The following is a 17,295-nucleotide window of genomic DNA, read 5'->3' as shown; positions in this document are numbered from 1 at the left end:
ATCGAGCTATACCAAGACTTGGCAAATAGCACCCTAGTCAAGCATAGGCACATGGGCCCAATTGTCAAGGAACTAGCTAAGAGAAGCATAAAATATAAATGGACTTTCCCCTTCGGGCTGGTGGAAGATGTATAAAAGAGGGTGACTACCCCGCAAGAAGTCGCAGGTGTACTGTGCCTGGATATTGAAAGTGACCACATGGGGGAGGGGCCCTCACCACAGGAGGACAAAACAAGGCCCAGACCATGGGAGTGGTCAATAGCGGGGGAGAGATGTAAGAGGAGAGCGGCCCGCGCCAGAATAGATGAGGAACACGGATCAGAGGCCGAAGTGAGCAAACCTGGGGGTGGGTGCGGGGGGGGGGCGCAAAGTGCAACTGAAAGAAGTAATGGGGCTGGTGGACACATAGAATGACTAAAGGGGCACTGGGAACTAGGGAGTAGGACATACTGGAACCAGTAAAGGCAGCAGAGTCCATGGGGGGGTGAGGAGGGGGAGGCAAGGAGGAGGTGGGAGTATCCCGAAGTTGGGGCCTTGGATAAAAAAAGGGAGGGAAGAAATTGTAAGAGACAGCAGGGGGGGGGGGGGGCGCAAAATCGAAGAAAGGACCTTGGAGTGGAAGCAACCATACATCATAGGGGCCTAAATTGCAATACTCAAGGGTGGGGGACACCAATGAAGGGATAAGAAAAAGGACTGGTTCAGGAGAAAGGGATATAAGGGAGGTACTGAAGAACAAACTAGGCAGCCTAATACATTCAAGTGGGTACCCACAATGTGAGAGGGCTCAACACCCCTCTCAAAAGGAAAAAGCTATAGAGATTTATAAGAGCAACAGGACCAGATGTTCTAGCCCTGCAGGAAACTCACCTTTTGAAAAAGGATCAAGCGCGACAAACTCAGAGGCTTCTCCCAAATATTCTTTGCGTCAGGTCCGGACAAATCAGAGGAGTAGCATTAGCAATTATAACTAGCTTGGACTTTAGAGTTTCGGAGATCCAAAGGGAAAAGGGAGGAAGATATATAATGGTCAAGGGGGAGCATAAGGGAAGGGACTATACCCTGGCGTCGGTATACACACCAAATACGGGCCAGGAGCACTTCTTGAGGGATCTTTTGGAGACGGGAGACCTCAACTTGGCCGGGCAGAAGGGACGGTATAGGACCTCCCAGGGGGGGCTTGGGCGGCGGAGCGGTGGCACCCTCCCCCCCACCCCCGATTACGGGAAAGACTCGATAATGCAGGGTTAAGGGATGTATGGAGGGCGTTGAAGGGGGAAGAGGAGGTATACACATTCCTATTCGGGGGGTCTATGGATCACAGTCAAGAATTGACTATATATGGGTGTCCGCAAACCTTCTGGGGAGAGTGGAGGCGATGGAGGTGGGCTCCTTGGGGATAGCGGACAATAAGATAGTGTCAATGAAAATTATTCTTCAGGGACGAACATCGGGGCTTTAGAAATGGAAGATCCCGGGGGAGCTAGTCAGAGATCCAGTGATACAAGAGGCCCTGGAGGATAAGATTCAGGCGTACTTTGAGATTAATAAAAGGTCAGACATGAGCGATAGTATACGATGGGATGCCTTTAAAGCATTCATGAGGGGAGAGCCGATAGCTGCAAAGGCTCACAAGCAGAAACAGAGGAGGGTCCTAGAGACCCAATTGGAAAAAGAAGTGGAGGAGGCGAGACTTAAGGCAGGTAATACACCCACAAAGGCAACACTTAAAGCATAAAGGCGAGTGGTAGGACAGCTGGAAATCCTTCAAAATAATAAGGCGGAAGGAGCACTGCTATTCGTTAGACAGAAATATTCCTCAAAGCCAATAAAGCGGACACGTTATTTGCACAGCTAGTTAGGGGTGCGTGAGCCAGAACACAATTATGGCGATAAACGACTAAAAGGGAGAACGCCACAGCTGCACAGAAGAAATTCAGGACTGTCTAGCCAGGTACGAGTCCCTCTATATGTCCCAAAACCCACTGACCCCGCTGAAAATAAAATACTTGGAGCAAATACGGCTCCCCAAAATAGACCAGGGACACAAGAGCTGTTGGGAAGGGAGATAACAGAGAAGGAGGTTGGCAGAACTATAGCAATGCTACACATACATAAGGCACCGGGACCAGATGGCTATACAGCAGCTTTCTATAAAACATATGCACTATTACCAGTCCCGCAACTGACAATATATAATACCTTCAAAACAATGGGCTCCATTGCGCCATCTATGGAGGAGGCCAAGATTACCCTTATACCAAAATCCAACAAGGACCCCACAGAATGCTCATCCTACAGGCCCATAGCTCTTATAAACCTTGACGCGAAAATATATACCAAGATATTGGCAAAAAGACTAGAGGGTCTATCCGCCATCATTGATCCATCAGGATCAAGCCGGTTTTGTTCTGGGCAGACAGGCGGCGGACAATATCAGAAGGGTGGCACACTTGGTAGCGAAGGCCCACAAAACAGCTACACCAGCACTACTATTGGCACTGGATGCCGAAAAGGCCTTTTCTGTTCAGGGTAATGGAGAAAATGGGCATAGTAGGGGACTTTGAGGATGGTGCAAGCGAATTACAAAATCCCAGTAACGCGACTGTCGGTTAATGGCTCCATGTCACGTCTGATCCCCCTACGAAGGGGGACCAAGCAGGGATGCCCGCTCTCCCCAATGCTGTATGCAAACTATCTAGAGCCACTGCTACAGTCCATACGGGAAGCAGAGAAAGTCCAGGGTATCTTGTTTGGGGGAAGGCAACATAAGGTGGCAGCCTTTGCCGACGACATATTCCTTGCCCTTACAGCCCAAATAATCCCTAGAGGCATGCAGGGACCAATTGGGCAGAATCAGTGAGTTATCAGGGTTAAAGATCAACTTTAAAAAGTTCGAATTGCTAAACATAACGGTAGGACAAGAGGATACCACAGAACTCAGGGCTGTCACCTTACCTATGGAGCCAGTGGGGACCTGGGGGGGATTCAATATTTGGGGGTTAAACTCATACCAACATTAGGGAGGTGGTATGAGGCAAACTACCCGCCTATATTAAAATCAATAAAGAATGACTCAAAAGTGGAAGAATCATTCGAAGATGGGGGCCGGCAGAGGAGGACACATGTAGGTGTCTCTACTCCCCTGGGCCGCATCAATAAGCAAAGCTATTCAGCGATTCCACAGTGATTCCCACCACCACTGCAGATCGGCAAGGAATTAAGGTGAACTCTGATATAGGGGGAGCCTGCAGAATTGACTGCATACAGCGAGGAACACGAATGAGGAAAGCCCGTAGCAGGGAGCCAGAGCGGAGGAGATCCCACGGATAAGCTGGGAAGAGGGACGGACACAAACTACCAGGACGAGGGATAGAGGAATCGTTGGAATCCTCGCCCCCACCGAACACAGGATCTACGGGCGCCCCCGACCAGAATGCAAAAGCTCACAAGACATCCCTAAGCGGTGTGGGGAAAAAAAAGCGGTGAGACGCAACTGGCCCCGGCGCAGCAGGGCATGATTGGACGCACTGCGAGGGAGACACAGCAGCCAAATGAGGCGCTCAGTGAGGGACAGAAGGCGCAGGACCGAGGTGCCCCTCCTCCCCCCAATGGCATAAGAGCGAGGAGGGACACCACCTCAGAGCCGGCCAGGAACACAAGCAGGGCACACCGCACGAGCCCCGAGCACTATCCCTCCTCGAAGGTTTGGGGGCAAAGTGAAGGCAAACAAACTACGGACAAAGGAACCGACCGGGGGCAACACCACGCATCACCCAGGATCAACAGAGGCAGCAAAACCAGGACCAGACAGACCCTACCAGACCCCCAAGTCAGAGCCCTTCCGACCACCATCTGAGCTTCCAAGGCTCCATCGAGCAGCAGACACCAGACACCCTGGGGAGACTGCAGCAACGGCCGCCATCATATTAGAACTCCAGCAAAAAAGAAAAAAAGTAAGGACATCACACCCAATGCTTACCCACCAGGAGCATGGCCGAGAGCAGCGGAGTGGACGCAGAACCCGATCAACTCTGGAGAGCGGGCTCCAGGACACAGAGGTGGTGGTGCAGTGAGTTCAAGTGCCGGGCACGACATAGCGGGACTGCCCCGGAGAGGCAAGCAGGGCAGTAGCAGCATGCAAACTATAGGGCGGCCCGTAGGGTATATACACTCTCCCAGCTGAAGAAAAGAGAACACTCGGGAGGCGAAGAGAATCAAAAGCGAGAAACACCATACGAGGCCTCAGCTCTAGACCCTCCCCCGTGGACACAAAAGGCAGGGAACAAACCAACCTCAGACAAGGAGACCCCGGACAGCGGGTGTGGGAAATGCCACACGGGCATAACGAGAAAGGCATCAGCAGGGCAGACTACCCCGCCAGAGCAGCACCAGGGACCTCTCCACACCAAAAGGGGACTCAATAATAGACCCAGAAAAAAGGGGGAAAATATCTATATATCTATCTAACAGGCACCAGAGGGAAAGTGACACCATCCCAACAGAGCTGAGCCTCACCAGCAGGAAAATGCCCCACACCCAGAGAACCAGAGAACGAGACATGCCCGCCCGGAGCAGGAACAGCGGGTGAAAGGAGCAACAGCAAGTACACTCAACACCCAACGGGGAAGCCCCCCAGCAGAGTATTTATCGCGTGGTGAGCTTCAGCACCAAATATAAGGGGGGAATCCCTCGGAGACAGGAAATGACCCACCAGAAACGAACACCTCACCACTGAACACATAGTTACGCTAATTGTTAAACTAAAGACAAGACACCACACGTGTGATAGGCAAGCGACAAACAGGCCTCTAGCACCAACAAGAGAAGGCCCACGATCGAGACCAGTAATGCAGCAGTGGACCATAACCTCTACAGGATTACAGGTGGAGGCCCACCCCTCCTCCCACCATAACACACCAGCACCAAACAGCAACCGGAGCAGGGGGGCCACAATAGAGGAGTAAACCACAGCAGGAAGCACAAAAGAAAGCAGACAGGAGAGTAAGCCACACAAGACCTATGGGGAAGCAGACATGGAGGAAAAAGGGCAAAGACCCCCCCCCCCCAAAAAAAAACAACGCAAAGACGAAGGGAGGAGGACGCCACCTTGATATATAGAACCAACGCATTCAGTGAGAAAAGTTCAGAGAGGGGGGAACATACCAAGAACCAATGCACATGAAAACAACTGCAACTCAACGAGCACGACTGTTAGGGCGAATTAAAAATAACATCACATCAACAGTATTTATGTCCAAGTCCAGACTGAAAACCACGACCCCAGCCCAAGCCTCCCCCCAAGGGAAATACCCTAAAAATCTAAAACCGCTGTAGAGCTTGGACGACTCAGCGACAACACAACGGGGGAGACCAGTCGAGAAAGCCCTGCCCAAGAACAACAGGAAATGGGCGAGAGCACTATGACCAAAAACGGACATGCAAAATTGCATCAAAGAATTCCAGAATCAATTACTACTCTCCTTTCAGGAACAATTCAAAACGCTGAAGGAGGACAAGAAACAATCTCTGCAGGAGGTAAAGACAGATATTGCGAAACTGGAAGAAAGAACAGATACGCTGGAAAAAGTGGTGCGACAAATAGAGGATGACACCCAAAAATCGGATGAAGTGCTGGAACAACTACCCCGCCTATCCAGAAACCTGAAACGGCAATCAAACATTTGGAAAACAGATCAAGAAGACCCAACATCAGAAAAAAAAACCTCTTGGAGTCAGTGGAAGAGAAAGACTTAACAGAAATGGTTCTCCAACTCTTCTCGGAAATTCTAGCAGAGGATTCAGGATCCCAGGTCCAGGTGGACAGATTACATTGAGTAGGTCCAAGAAGGCCAGCCGAACCAGGGGCACGACCAAGAGATGTCCGGGCCGCACTAATGTCATACGCCTAAAAAGAACAAATCCTTCAGAAGGCAAGAACAGAGGGCCCACTGAGAGTAAACTGACTAGAAGTACAACTGTACCAGGACCTTGCACAATCAACACCCCTAAAAAGAAGAAGAATGGGCCCAATAGTCCAACACCTAATGACCAACCAAGTGAGTTACAAATGATGTTCCAGCTCGGACTCATGTTTACATGGGAAGGGAGACAACACAGGATAACAACATGTGAGGAGGGGGAACACATTGTATGCTTACACCAGGACAACCAGGTCCCAACCCAAGGACAAACAAAACGCCCTGGATAACTAGAGGGTTGGAAAAAAGTGGTGAAAAGGTATCGAGGAGGTCGGGGGAGACGATGATCAACCAAGCGCAGACAACAAACAAGAAAATGGAGTTCATCAAACTCTACAGGGTGGAGACCCACCCGGAATCACATAACCCGAGGCATAGGGGGAGAAGGAGGGAAGGCAATGTTGGAATCCCAAGTGGGGTTTAGGACTCCCCATAAGTTAAACCTGAGGCTTTTTGGGGGCCAGGCGCAAGGGACATATCGTCCATGAGTTTTTAGGAACCTAGCCCCTCCTAAGGGGTAAAGGGAAGTTGAGGGAGGGCGCAGGACAGGGGTGTGGAAAAGGGGGGAAGGGATGGATGAGAGCAACAGGGGCTAAGGGGAGAACCAACCAGGAGTGGGGAAGCAGGGACACAGGATTTGAAGTAGCGGAATATGGCTAGCTGGAACACAAAACCAATGAAAGTCCTAACACATAATGTTCGAGGGATGAACACTCCAATTAAGAGGAAGAAATTAGAGCGTCGGGCCTGGAGATTACAAGCGGATATCCTTATTTATCAAGAAACCCATATCAAGAAAGCAGACAGGGCCTAGGTCAAAATTAGAGGGGCAACACAAACTTACCAAGCAAATGCGGGGGAAAAGAGAGCGGGTGTCCTAATAGCCATACAAGACAGGCAAAACGCATAAGTACAGAACTTCCTAGCAGAAAAAGAGGGGCAATATCTCTTCCTAAAAGTAGATATAGGAGGTAAACAACTGACGCTAGCCTCGATCTATGCCACCAACACAGGACAGGGTAAATTCATAAAATGGGCACGGATGACGCTTGAGGGATTTGCCAGAGGGGAAATCATACTGGGGGGTGACCTAAATCTAGCATGGGACCCCAAACTTGATTGAAGTAGTGTTGAACGCGCCCTCAAAAAACCAAAAAAAGCATTTGAGAGACTAGCTCTCCACGATATATGGCACCCCACGAAAGGGGAAACCCAGGGCTTCACCCATTTCTCACACGTCCACCGCACCCAATCAAGAATATACTACGTCTGGGAATCAACAGGCCTAGTCGGGAAGGCAGACAATGTAGAAGACAGACCAATAACCCTCTCAGACCACGCCTTGATAACGGCAAAATTCAACAAAAGCAGGGGTCGGGTGGGGATTTGGACATGGAGATTCCCAACAGACATACAAGATAGTCTCTTAGTGGAGACAATAAAAGAAAAGATTGAACATTACTCCTCCGAAAATTATACAGGTACAACCCCCCAGAACATATTCTGGGACGCTTTTAAAGCAGTACTACGGGCAATCTAATAGCTATAAAATCATGAAGAGACAAACTACAAAACAAATGGGAGAAAGAACTGGAAGGGAAACTAAAGGGACTACAAAACAAATTAGTAAATAACCCCAGTAGCAAAACAAAACTAGCCCTGAAACATTTACAAGGCCAGCTAGGAGTGCTACAAAACAAATAGGCGGAAATAGTGCCCCTATGATTAAAACATAAATATTACATTACCGCTAATGAGGCGGACAAATTACTGGCAAGACAACTGCGAGAAAAGGGCCGGAAGACAACAATACTGAAACTAAAAGACAAGTATGGCCAACAAAGACAATAGGGACAATAATGCAGGACAATTACCAAACCTTATATAAATCAGATGAACCAAGGGAATAGGACAAAAAGTCTGAGTGCAAAAAGTATTATATGGGATACATTACTCACCGTAATCGTATTTCTGATGCTTGTATCTGCTTAGATTCACATGCTGTGCATAGGCCGACATCTAGTGGAAGCTGCGGAGTATTACAGTTTGTTTTTCGAAACTCGAAAATGGGCGTCGACACAGGGCGTGCCAGTAATACTATCCCTAGTGTGACGTCCACTGTACCCATGATCCCTCACGCGTCTAGGATCCTCAGATTGTATTTTTCCTGACATGAGGTAGCATGAGGAGTAGCGTGAGTACAGATGATCCAAGCAGATAGAAGATAGATAAGACTACAAGCATCCATGCGCCTTCTCTCAGAGGGGAGGAAGGGTGTGTGGCATGTGAATCTAAGCAGATACAAGCATCAGAAATACGATTACGGTGAGTAATGTATCCCTTCTGAGGCTTGTGGAATCTGCTTAGATCACATGCTGTGCATAGATTAGCGAGCAGTGTTAGAAGGAGTTGGGATTTGAGAAGGGTCATGAGCAAATAAATGTCTTAGAACCGCTTGTCCCACTTGAGTATCTGTCTTGGAATGGGTGTCAATGCAGTAGTGCTGAGTAAAAGTGTGAATAGAGCTCCAAGTAGCTGCTTTGCAAATGGTGTCAAGGGGAACATTTGCAATGAAAGCCAGTGTGGCCCCAATGCCTCTTGTCGAGTGGGCTCTGGGCGTAAAAGGCAAAGTTTTGTCAGAAAGAGAGTAACACAACTGGATACAGTTGACAATCCACTTGGAGATGGCACCCTTAGAGACGCGATCTCCCTCTTTGCCTGTGGCTACTGAGACGAATAGTTGATCTGTTTTTCTAAGTGGTCTGGTCTTGTTTACGTAGTAAAGGACCGCCCTACGCACATCTAGGGTGTGTAGTTTAACCTCAGCCGAGCTTTGTGGGTTTTGGAAGAAAGCCAGAAGCTTGATGGACTGGTTTACATGGAATTTAGAAATAAACTTAAGTGAGAACCTAGGATGTGTCCGTAAAACCAGCTTATCCTTATGAATAGTAAAGAAAGGATCCTGCACTGACAGAGCCTGAATTTCACTGACCCTTCTTATGGATGTAACGGCTACTAAGAAGGCAGTCTTATAGGTCAGGTGTTTGAGACTTGTCTTATGCATGGGCTCGAATGGGGGGACCATGAGTTTAGATAGCACCACGTTCAGGTCCCATCCTAGTGGTGGGTTAGATATAGGGGGATGAAGTCTCTTTACTCCCTCCATGAAGGCTTTAACCACGGGTACCTTCCACCACGACACCTTGCTATGTGAGGTGGTGTACGCTGACAGTGCTGCCAGGTGTACCTTTAGTGAGTTGAAAACCAAACCTGCGTCAAGCAGGTGGAGCATGTATGTCACGATTGTGGAAGGAGTGCAATCAACTGGGTTGATTTGTTTATTCTGGCACCAGATAACGATCTCTGCCATTTGTCGAAGTAGCAATGCTGTGTGTTTGGTTTCCTAGACTCTTTTAGGATGTCCATACATCTCTGTGGTAAATTGAGATGTCCAAACTCTATGACCTCAGGAGCCATGCTGCTAGGTTCATGGAGTTGGGTAGAGGATGCACCTTCTGACCTTGGTGCTCGGACAAAAGATTGTACCAGCCTGGGAGTTTGATGGGATCGCACACCGAAAGTCTGCGTAGGTGTGGAAACCACGGTTGTCTCGTCCACATGGGAGCAACTAGGACGAGCGTCATCTTGTTCACCACCTTCCTGATGAGAGGAGTTGGTGGAAAAGCGTACGCAAACATCCCTGACCAGTTCATCCACAGGGCGTTCCCCAGGGAGTCTGGTTGGGGAAACCTGGATGCGAATCCTGGGCAGTGTCGGTTTTCACTTGTGGCGAATAGGTCTATAGTGGGGAAACCCCACTGAGAGAAGAGATCTTCTATGATTTCTCTGTGTAGACACCATTCGGTCAAAGCGTCCGCTAGAGAATTGAGATCCCCTGGAACATGTTGTGCTGATAGGAAGATGTTCCGTCTGAGTGCCCATATCCAAATTTTCTGGGCAAGTCTGGACAGATTTGGCGAACGAGTCCCTCCTTGCTTGTTCAGGTAGAACATGGCTGTCGTGCTGTCCGTCCGGATCTGCACCGACAGGTTCCGTAGATGGGGCTCGAACGCTTGAAGTGCTCTGAAAACTGCCAGTAGCTCTAGCAGGTTGATGTGATTCTTGGCCACTGTGTGAGACCAGAGACCCTGAGCTGTGTGGTGGAGATGGTGAGCTCCCCATCCTGTCAGGCATGCGTCCATCGTGACTACCGCCTGTATCTCGGGATCGTAAAAGGGTTTCCCCTTGGATAGATTGCCTCTTGTCCACCAGTGGAGGCTTTGTACAAGTGTTGGCGAAACGACCACTAGATCGTCCCACTGACCACTTGCCTGAGACCACAGTTTCGCCAACCATTCTTGCATGGGACGCATGCGCAGGCGCGCGTGGGGGCCCAGGTAAATACATGATGCCATCATGCCCAGCAAACGCATTGCTTTGCGTACTGTTATCTGGCGACTGGTTTGATATTGCGGAATGTGCAGTAGTATATTCCGAATTCTTTCCTCTGAAGGAAAAGCCAACCCCTCTTGAGTATTTAGAACAGCTCCTAGGAACTTCTTGGAGGTGCTGGGCACCAGATTTGATTTTTTCCCGTTTATGGAGAAGCCCAATTCGAAGAGGTCGTCGATAGTTCTTTGAATGTTTGTCCTGCAAATTACTGGGGTCTCCCGCGTGATGAGCCAGTCGTCCAGATAAGGGTACACTGGGATTGCCTCCCTGCGTAGGTGTGCCGCTGCCACCGCCAGTACCTTGGTGAATACCCTTGGAGCCGAGCCTATCCCGAAGGGCAGTACTTTGAACTGGTAGTGCTGACTGTCCACCTTGAAGCGCAGATATTTTCTGTGCGCTGGGAACATGGAAATATGAAAATAGGCATCTTTCATATCCAATGTTGCCATGTAATCCCCCTTCTTTAGGAGGGGAATTACCTCTTCGAGAGTAGTCATGCGAAATTTTTGGGGCTTGACATACTTGCTTGCAGCCGCAAGTCCAATACTGGGCGCATTGTCAAATCTTTTTTTTGGCACACGTAAGTAAGTTGAATAAATACCCTTGTTTACCTGGTGTCCCGGGACGAGTTCTATCGCGTCCTATGCGAGAAGATTTTCGATCTCTTCGAGTAGGATCTTCTGGTGGTCTAAGGAGTGTATTCTTTGTCGTGGAGGGTGGTTTCGGGGACGCTCTAGGAGTTCTATGCAGTATCCTGCGGACACTGTGGACAGCATCCATCTGTCTGATGTGATCCCTTCCCAAGCTTGGGTGAAGATGGAAATGCGTCCCCCTACTGGGGATGCGTGAGAAGGGACCCTGAATGGAGCATCACTGTTTTGGTGGAGGCGTGCCCCCTCCTTTATTGGGACTGCCTCTACCCCTACCACGACCTCTTTTGTTACCCCTGCCATAACTCTGGGTAGACTGCTGGTTAGTGTTCCATGTAGTACCCTGGCCTTGGGAATAGTTTGAGCCTCTTTGGGAGTTTTGTCCGCGAGGCCGACGAAAATTGCCATACCCTCTCTGGTTAGGGGGTTTGTTGGTTAGTTGCCCTAGGGACTTGTGTCTCGTACTTGGCATTCTTCAGCGCATCCTCGACCGCCTTTCCAAACAATAGATCCGGCTCCACCGGCTTATCTATCAACGATGCTTGGGTCTCGGCCTTGAAACCAGACTGCCGTAGCCAAGCATGTCTCTTGATGACCATGCTTTCAGCAATTAATCTGCCGGCGTTATCCGCGGCATCAAAGGTTGATTTTAAAATGCAACCTGACACGGCTCTCCCCTCTGCCGAAACTCGTGCCAATTGGCTTTTTAAGGGATCTGGGGCAGAGTCTATGAGAGCCGCGACTTCTTCCCACTGGTGGCAGTTGTAACTAGCCAGCATGGTGGTGGAGTTGGCAATCCTTGCCCGGTAGGCGGAAGTGGAGGCTACTTTCCTGCCCAAGCCATAAATCTTCTTGCTCTCCTTGTCGGGGGGAGCTTCGGACGATGACAAGGGTGTTCCCGCCCTCTTACGGGTGTTTGTAACAACCAGGGAGTCCGGTTTGAGATGTTCCCTTATGTACAGTGGGTCCGAATGGGCTGCCCTGAAAAGCTTTTCAATTCTGGGGTTTACTGCCCTAGTGAGATTGGGGTTAACAAGGGAAGGGTCGATCCTCCTTTGTATTGACTTAAGGATAGGGATGGCCTGAGGAACAGGTCTCATTTCTCCCACCAATTCCTCTGCAAAGTCCCTCTCTTCCTGAGCACCTTGGGTGTCAATGTGGAAGTGCTGTGCCGCTCTGGACAGGACCTCATTCAGGAGAGGCTGGTTGTCGACAGGGGAGTCGGTAACCGCAGGCTCTTTCTCTACCGGGGAATCTACCCTGTATGTATCTGGGTCATCCTCCTCCTCCTCTTGGTCCTCATCATCATCCCCATAATAGCCTGTCCCAGTTTGTTCTTCGAACATGCCCACGTCTGGATCCTCACAAAAGGATGGATCTTCCTGATATTGAGAATAGGGCTGTATATAGAAGGGGTCTGAAGACTGAGTTGGTGCTTCACCCCGGGACTTCTTACTTGGGGGTATTGGATCCCTAGAGCCTGAGGGAGTTGACCCTTCTGGGGTATAAGGGAGAAAGTGTTCCGGGTTTTGGCGTAAAAATCTGCCAATGATGACATCCTTGACATTACTCTGTCTATGTCATCACTGGACCATTCCCTTGAACTGGGAATAACTCTTTCCTGGAGTGCTTTCCCTGTTTTATCCTGACTAGACCTACTGGTTTGAACAGGGGTCTTAGGGACCACAGACTGAGATTTGTCCTGACTAGAACCTCTGGCCTGAACAGGGGCCTTAGGGACAAGAGACTGAGACTTGTCCATCTGTTTAGGTGGAGAAGAATGTAGTGTAGGAGTGGAAGTAGGCTGGGACTGCTTACTTTGTTGTTTTCCCCCCCTCCCCGCAGGTGGAAGAGTGTTTCCCCGATTTTTGAGCTATCAGAGCTTTTCAGTGCCTGGCGCTGAAATTTGGGGGTAGAGTCCCTGTCTCTAGAGAGTGTAAGGGATTCGGTAGCAGCTTTCGCGCTGCCTGCAGACGCCGACTCCTTGAGTGCGGCCTGGGGGTAGAGGTCGGCGTCGTCTTCCGACGACCGAACCTCAGTCACTAAGGGGAGGAAGGCACTCTTAGCAACAGTGGAGGGTTGCCTGGTGTCATGCAGCAATCTCGAACGCCCAGAGGACACTGACTCTGTGGACCATTCTCTTTGTGCCTCTTTCCGAGAACTCGACGTGCGCGTCGAGTCTCGGTTGGACCTTTGTTTGCTGGAAGTGGTGTGGGTAGCGCTCGTGTCGCCGGGGGTCTTCCCCATAGCTGCCCTGCCGGACAACCTTCCGAGGTCGGGGACTTGCGCTTTGCTGTCCATCGACGCCACATTGCCCTCGCCGTCTGAAAGTACGGCGTCGCTGCCATCGCTGAAGGCACCCTCCGCAGCCATGGCGTCTTGTCGCCTGGCGTGGTGGGCCCAACGCTTTGCCGAACGGTCCTTAAGGGTCTTCGGTTTAAACCGACTGCACGCTCTGCAATTCGCCTCGGGGTGGTCCCTCGGCAAGCAGAGGTTACATGTGGCGTGTGTCAACGCAAGGATACTTGCGGTTGCACTTGGGGCAAAATTGAAAAGGGGTACCCTCCATACGCACCCTGTGGCAGCAGGCTGGGAGTGTAGGAATATAAGTAATGTACCTATATTAACCAGAGTGTAGGATATGTGATACCCCCTACTCTCCCAACTTGCATGGCCGAGTCCAGAGGACTTCCGAGGCCCGGGCCGAGGCCAGAGGCCTTCCGAGGCCCAAATCCGTCGCTGTAGTCCGACGGTTGAATTTTCTCCGATCTGGCGTCGAGTGTCGATGTTCGGAGACTCGACGTATAGGTGGAATAAATGGGGAAATATATAACAATATTTGCAAAATCTGACTAAGTCAGGGAACTCCGCTCAGTGCTTCCGACCAGCATGGCGGAAAAAACAATCTGAGGGTCCTAGATGCGTGAGGGATCATGGGTACAGTGGACGTCACACTAGGGATAGTATTCCTGGCACGCCCTGTGTCGACGCCCATTTTCGAAAAACAAACTAATACTTCGCAGCTTCCACTAGATGTTGGCCTATGCACAGCATGTGATCTAAGCAGATTCCACAAGCCTCAGAAATATGGGATACATTACTCACCGTAATCGTATTTCTGATGCTTGTATCTGCTTAGATTCACATGCTGTGCATAGGCCGACATCTAGTGGAAGCTGCGGAGTATTACAGTTTGTTTTTCGAAACTCGAAAATGGGCGTCGACACAGGCGTGCCAGTAATACTATCCCTAGTGTGACGTCCACTGTACCCAAGATCCCTCACGCGTCTGGGATCCTCAGATTGTATTTTTTCTGACATGAGGAAGCATGAGGAGTAGCGTGAGTACAGATAATCCAAGCAGATAGACAGAAAGGTAAGACTACAAGCAATCATGCGCCTTCTCTCGGAGGGGAGGAAGGGTGGGTCGCATGTGAATCTAAGCAGATACAAGCATCAGAAATACGATTACGGTGAGTAATGTATCCCTTCTGAGGCTTGTGGAATCTGCTTAGATCACATGCTGTGCATAGATTAGCGAGCAGTACCCGAAGAAGGAGGTGGGATGTGAGAAGGGTCATGAGCAAACAGGTGTCTTAGAACCGCTTGTCCCACTTGTGTATCTGTCTTGGAATGAGTGTCAATGCAGTAATGCTGAGTAAAAGTGTGAATAGAGCTCCAAGTAGCTGCTTTGCAAATGGTGTCGAGGGGAACATTTGCAATGAAAGCCAGAGTGGCACCAATGCCTCTAGTAGAATGGGCCCTTGGCGTAAAAGGCAGAGTTTTTTCAGAAAGAGAGTAACACAGCTGTATACAGTTGATAATCCACTTCGAGATCGCGCCTTTAGAGACGCGATCCCCCTCTCTGCCTGTAGCTACGGAGACAAACAGTTGATCTGTTTTTCTTAGCGGTCTGGTCTTATTTACATAGTAGAGGACCGCCCTACACACATCAAGGGTGTGTAGTTTCACCTCAGCCGAGCTTTGCGGGTTCTGGAAGAAAGCCGGAAGCTCGATGGACTGGTTTACATGGAATTTAGATATAACTTTAGGTGAGAACATGGGTGTGTGCGTAAAACCAGTTTGTCTTTGTGGATAATAAAGAAAGGATCTTGCACTGACAGAGCCTGAATTTCACTGACCCTTCTTATGGAGGTAATGGCTACTAAGAAGGCCGTCTTATAAGTCAGGTGTTTGAGACTACTTTTATGCATGGGTTCGAAAGGGGGGCCCATGAGCTTAGCTAGCACCACATTGAGGTCCCATCCTGGCGGTGGGTTCGAAATAGGAGGGTGAAGTCTCTTTACTCCTTCCATGAAGGCTTTAACTACTGGTACTTTCCACCACGATACTTTGTTATGAGATGTGGTGTAAGCCGAGAGGGCTGCCAGGTGTACTTTCAGAGAGTTAAAAACCAACCCTGCATCCAGCAGGTGGAGCATGTATGTTACCACGTTGGAAGGAGTGCAATCAACTGGGTTGATTTGTTTATTCTGGCACCAAATAACGAATCTCTTCCACTTGTCAAAGTAACAGTGCCTAGTGTTTGGTTTCCTGGATTCTTTTAGGATGTCCATACACCTTTGTGGTAAATTGAGATGCCCAAACTCTATGACCTCAGGAGCCATGCTGCTAGGTTCATTGAGTTGGGTTCCTGGTGCACTGTTAGACCTTGTTGCTGGGACAGTAGGTTGTACCAGGCTGGGAGTTTGATGGGCTCGCACAGCGCCATCCTGCGTAGGTGTGGAAACCATGGTTGTCTCGCCCACATGGGAGCAACTAGGATGAGCATCATCGATTCCTTGTTCATCTTGTACACCACCTTTCTGATGAGAGGGGTTGGTGGAAAAGCGTACGCAAACATCCCTGACCAGTTCATCCACAGGGCGTTCCCTTGGGAGTCTGGCTGGGGGAACCTGGATGCAAATCCTGGGCATTGTTTGTTTTCGCTTGTGGCGAATAGGTCTATAGTGGGGAAACCCCACTGAGAGAAGAGATCTTCTACGATCTCTTTGTGAAGGACCCATTCGTGTTCTTCTGGAAGGGAGTCTCTGCTTAGGGCATCCGCTAGGGAATTGAGCTCCCCTGGAACATGTTGTGCTGATAGGAAGATGTTCCGTCTGAGTGCCCATATCCAGATTTTCTGGGCAAGCTTGGACAGATTTGGCGAACGAGTCCCTCCTTGTTTGTTCAGATACAACATGGCTGTCGTGCTGTCCGTCCGGATCTGCACCGACAAGTTTAGTAGATGGGGCTCGAACGCCCGAAGCGCTCGGAATACTGCCAGAAGCTCTAGCAGGTTGATGTGGTTCTTGGCTACTGAGTGAGACCAGAGACCCTGAGCTGTGTGGTGGAGATGGTGAGCTCCCCACCCAGTCAGGCAAGCATCTGTAGTTACCACTGCTTGTACTTCGGGATCGTAAAAGGGTTTTCCCCTTGCGAGATTCTCTTTTGTCCACCAGTGTAAGCTCTGTACGAGTGTTGGCGAAACGACCACTAGATCGTCCCACTGACCACTTGCCTGAGACCACTGTTTCGCCAACCATTCCTGCATGGGACGCATGCGCAGACGCGCGTGGGGGACCAGGTAAATGCATGACGCCATCATGCCCAGTAACCGCATTGCTTTGCGTACCGTTATTTGTTGACCTGACTGATAATGTGGAATTTGCAGTAGTATATTCCGAATTCTTTCTTCCGAGTGGAAGGTCAACCCTTTCTGAGTATCTAGGATTGCTCCTAGGAACTGTTTTGAGGTGCTTGGCACCAGACTTGACTTCTTCTCGTTGATAGAGAAGCCTAATTCGTGGAGGAGGTCGATAGTCCTCTGAATGTTTGACCTGCAAATTCTTGGGGTTTCCCCCGTTATGAGCCAGTCGTCCAGATAAGGGTACACTGGGATTGCCTCCCTGCGTAGGTGTGCAGCTGCCACCGCCAGTACCTTGGTGAATACCCTTGGTGCTGAAGCTATCCCGAAGGGCAGTACCTTGAATTGGTAGTGGCGACTGTCCACTTTGAAGCGCAAGTATTTTCTGTGCGCCGGGAGCATGGAAATATGAAAATAGGCATCTTTCATATCCAAGGTTGCCATGTAGTCCCCCTTTTTTAGGAGGGGGATTACCTCTTGTAGCGTGGTCATACGGAATTTTTGGGGCTTGACATACTTGTTGGCAGGCCGTAAGTCCAATACTGGGCGCATTGTCAAATCTTTCT

The 17,295-nt window shown here is 49.8% G+C and overlaps 1 protein-coding gene across 3 annotated transcripts in view; it reads right to left on the bottom strand.

Annotated features, from left to right (window-relative positions):
* SLC12A6 (solute carrier family 12 member 6) overlaps positions 1-17,295 on the bottom strand; it is a 3,180,404-nt gene that overhangs the window by 2,109,840 nt on the left and 1,053,269 nt on the right. The gene's annotated exons all lie outside the window — the stretch shown is intronic.

This window comes from Ambystoma mexicanum, chromosome 13, assembly GCF_040938575.1.
Source record: "Ambystoma mexicanum isolate Mex_15411 chromosome 13, UKY_AmexF1_1, whole genome shotgun sequence".
NCBI classification, from domain to species: Eukaryota; Metazoa; Chordata; class Amphibia; order Caudata; family Ambystomatidae; genus Ambystoma; species Ambystoma mexicanum.
This window is presented reverse-complemented; position numbering and strand designations above follow the sequence as displayed.